Source organism: Nansenia antarctica (assembly GCF_963989245.1).
Source record: "Nansenia antarctica genome assembly, chromosome: 5".
Taxonomy (NCBI): Eukaryota; Metazoa; Chordata; class Actinopteri; order Argentiniformes; family Microstomatidae; genus Nansenia; species Nansenia antarctica.
Genome location: NC_137690.1, coordinates 21,799,523 through 21,804,522, shown reverse-complemented (window position 1 = coordinate 21,804,522; position 5,000 = coordinate 21,799,523).

Genomic DNA, 5,000 nt, shown 5'->3' with positions numbered 1-5,000 from the left:
ACAGCTTTACGGTTTTAATATCGGCAAACAAAAACAAAAAACTCTAAAAATGCGTTTATATACGTATACAAAAGTGATGTTAATGGATTTCAAGAGTTCATGAAGTCCTGAGCACTTCGTCAGACTGGTCTTTAACGAGGCGTAACCTTGGCACAATCATGCTGCTCGTCCCATCCTTCTTTCTCCTCTTGACATTACCTCATCAAACAATGGGTGTGAAGGAGATGTCGGAATGTCCTCCAAGAGCTACAACACCAACACCACAGCTTCCAACACCTCAACTCCTCACCTATCACCCCTTACCTCCATACTCCACCAAACATCCTCCATCCTTTTTGGGGGGGGGGGAAATGAAATAATTTTGTTGTGGGGTCCCCAGGCAGTTTTGTAATTTCATGCCTGTGTATGATAATTTTATGCTGTCCTGCGTCGCGTAACTCAGTGCTGCCAAACGCTGACAGGTGATAAATACGATCTTTTCCGCCCCGTGTGCAACAGACCTGAAAAAAAGAGACAGGAGGGGGTCTGGGGTTTGGGAGCGGGGGTGGGGGGTGCCAATTTCAGGAGTGAGGCTGAGGCCTTGGTGGAAGCACTACGCACAGCGGTGTCGCCGCTGTTGGAGTAATTTCACGGCCTGCCCACCCCACCTTAATTCTACCCCTCTCTCTCTCTCTCTCTCTCTCTCTCTCTCTCTCTCTCTCTCTCTCTCTCTCTCTCTTTCCTTCCCTTCCCTTCCTCTCTCCCTCCCTCTCCTCAGACACCTAAGAGAGAGGGGCGAGAGGATGGGGACCTTCAGGCAGCCTTGAGGGGCAGGGACAGTGATCACTGAATTTCCCTCCTCTGAGGTAGGTGTCACAGGAAATAAACAAGCAGGCAGTTTGTGGAGGTAGAGCCTCCCAGAGTCCCACCCTGCCAAGGAGACATCTGTGTGGCGAGCCAGAGAGGGAGAGGGGAGAGAGGGAAAGAGGGGAGTGACTGGAGCGTCACAGAGTGACGCATTTAGCATGACATGATGATCGCCAGTGATCCCTGCACATTATGTGTAAATATAGTACAGACTGACCTTCACGTCACACCTTTAAACCATGACTAACTAGCACGCTAATCCAGAGCCACAGAAAACATTCACAACTATCAGTAATACAGCAGCAATGGGAGGTGACAATACATGGCGATATACACTTATTAGGAAGGCTATACTATACTAATACTGGGTAGGGGCTCCCTTTGCTCTCAAAACAGCCTCAATACTTCATGGCATTGATTTCTCAAGAACTTGGAAACATTCCTTTGAAATTCTGGTCCATGATGACATGATTGCATCTTGCAATTCCTGTAGATTTTTCAGGTGCACTTTCAAACTGTGAATCTCTCGTTCTACCACATTCCAAAGGTGTTCTATTGGGCCCTTTTTTTTAATCATATTTCTTATCAGGGCATAGTTGTCATAACATGTTTTCACCACTTCATCTGATCCAGTTAATTGTGATACGGTCTGGTGAAAAGGTCTGCATGTCGGCAATTCTCAAGTCGGAGGTGTGAAGATAGTTTGTGGTAGTTCTTTGGTCCCGGGGTTCTGTGAGTGAGGTCACCTTTGTTCCTGGGTGCTGTTGTTGTTGTCTTCATGTTGTAAGTATGTAAGTATCAGTGTGTTGTAATGATCACTGATAATCTCTCTCTCTCTATTCTCTATACTAGAATGTAACTTTTCTCTATTAAGTATTTGCCTTGTACTAGATACAATAATGTACAAGTATACATTATATTAAAGCCTCATTGATTCAATCTATTTGACCGTACCTTGTTGTCCTAATAAGCACCGACTCAACCTTTCTATGCACACAGTGATCATAAATTGGAGTCAGATTAGATGTGTTTTGCTACGAAGTAAACATTAACTAGAAATATCTGCCATATATAGTAGACGGAAACGGATTGTAGCTAAATTACGCTCTACATTACGAAAGTTTAAGTGTTGAAGAGCCCACTCAATATAACAAAGATATAAATAAAAACCAAGTTTTAGGATCACTAAATACTTAGTGTTACTTACCATCATTTGTGAATTGGATTCACTGTACCGCGTCCTGTCCTGCAAACAAATGTACATTTTAGGACGTGTTCAAAAGCAAGGACTGTGTGATCATCTAATAATGTGTTGTTGTGTGTTTTTAGCATGTTGATGTTCTATCAGCATGTTGTGATGTGCTAAACATGCAGTTAGAATTAGTTTATAGCGATGTTCCTTCTTAGCTGCTAGCTAGCTACCAACGTGATGGTAGCAAAAGCTTCTGTTTTGATACAGAGCGAGTTTGTCCGGTATTTGGCTTGAGGTGTACCAACATTCAAATAAACATATCTTCTTCAACTATTTTTTAGAAAGCTTACAATCTGCACCTTCATAATTTCATAAAAACTGAAAAATGACCTACTTGGGGACTATTTCACCAGGCCATGTAAAAATGATCTTGTTCATTGCCTGTTTGTGTGTCTATAGTATTGGCCCCTTCCCCTAATTGATCTGATTAGGTGCAGACACATGTCAGTTTTTCACTCTTGGTCATTGATTTTGCTCCTTGTTTTACCCTTTTAACTCACGTTTGAATAATCTTCTCCTGAGACCTTTTTCATGTGAGTCAACCAGACCTTTCACAGTTGTTTACCGTACTTATGAACAGGCCTTGCATGTTGTCACCAACCAATAGAATGGTATAAGACACCACATGTTGTTTTTAATGTCTTAATAACAGTAAAGTGCTATTTCTGTCTTCAATAATGTGAAATGATAACAGAACATTCATGCTCCTCCCCCATCCAAGCAGGGAATGATGTTGTACCATACTGTACGTTGGAGGAGAGGTGGAGGCAACAATGCTGTCGCCCCGTAGCACCATACAGTAGCATCATACAGTGGCATCATACAGTAGCACCATACAGTAGCATCATACAGTAGCACCATACAGTAGCATCATACAGTAGCACCATACAGTAGCACCATACAGTAGCATCATACAGTAGCATCATACAGTGGCACCATACAGTAGCATCATACAGTAGCACCATACAGTAGCATCATACAGTAGCACCATACAGTAGCATCATACAGTAGCACCATACAGTAGCACCATACAGTAGCATCATACAGTAGCATCATACAGTAGCACCATACAGTAGCATCATACAGTAGCACCATACAGTAGCATCATACAGTGGCACCATACAGTAGCACCATACAGTAGCATCATACAGTAGCACCATACAGTAGCATCATACAGTAGCACCATACAGTAGCACCATACAGTAGCATCATACAGTAGCATCATACAGTAGCATCATACAGTAGCATCATACAGTAGCATCATACAGTAGCACCATACAGTAGCACCATACAGTGGCACCATACAGTAGCACCATACAGTGGCACCATACAGTGGCATCATACAGTAGCACCATGGCACAGAAACATGGACATGATCAAATATCATAATTTCTCACAACATCCGTAGAATCTGCACCGTATCCAAGAAATCCTCTGTCAAACATCTCTTCAGAGGGAGGGGAGGGACGTCTGCACCACAGCAGTTCCAAGTCATTAAGCACCCAGAAATTAATTGACTTCACGGTGCTTATATGGCTGAGCATACGTTTAACCCAGGCGGGGGGGGGGGGGGGTGAGGGGGGCTCTATAAGTATGTGTTTAGTGCAGGCATGTGGAGGAAATCCACAACGCTACTTCCTGTACAAGAACAGTATTAAACTATGAACTAAACCCACACAGTCTACCGCCTCTCCCCTGCAGAGATGTGAAATAGTGATCAACTGTGCCTATGCCCTGTCTTTATAGTATCTCATTCGGTAACCCTTATTTTTACAGCTATGCAACTACTGTTTTACCTATTTGGTAACTATGTGGTCGCAAGGGATACTTTTTGGTACATCAATAGATTCAAGAGTCAGACCTTTGGTGTCTACCTGCTACTAAATGGTACTAATGGCTTGAGTCAGTGAATCTACTGTAAAAGCAACAGTGGAGTGTAATTAATATGCTATTATCAGGGTCATCGAGAATTCTGTATAAATCTATACAATTCTGTCAAACTGTAAATACACATACATGAACATGTATTTTTCCATTCTAGCTGTACACACTACAGACAAGCAAATGTTAAAACTCCAGTCTAGCCAGACATTGAGTAACTCCTCAAAAGAGGGATATTGGAATTAGCTTTTCACTATCCTAGATGGACCACCATAAAATGCCAACAACAGCTTTACAGTAACACACACACACACACACACACACACACACACACACACACACACACACACACACACACACACACACACACACACACACACACACACACACACACACACACAAACAGTGTCCTCGAAGCACTCTTTGACCTCTGTGTTCGATCCCTCTTTCAGAATCCAATCAGGCTAAGCCCTCCAGGGGGAGGTGGGGGCCTTGGGGCTGAACATACAGGCTCATGCATGTCAGTGTAACTGTACTCATGAGCAGGGGGGTGGGGGCTCCACATAGAACGCTCCTTCTGTATACCCAGGATTAGCGCACTTTCCTGGCATGGGAGGACACGATCTCCCTCTCGGGTTATCTCTGATTTGCTGGCTTGAAGTCAGCTTGTGCCGAGGAAGAAATGGTACTCCTTTGTATCTCCACTTCGTTTTTTCTGGGTGGTCACTCTGGTGTTTTTCGGTTCAAAACTGCCAGTCAAGCTTCACTATCTCTGTGGATCATGCACCCGAATGAAAGAGGTGACTGTGAATGAATGTTGGAGCAAAAAAATACAGATGGATGGATTGATGGATGGATCGGTGGGTGGGTGGATGGCTAGATAGACGGCTGGATGGCTGGATGGCTAACTGGCTGGATGGACGTTGATAGTGATTTTTCACTATCAAATATCATCTATCCATGGGGCCCTTTAAACTCTTTCTGTGTTGGCCATGGTTGGCGTGTTTCCCACCCCCTTGCC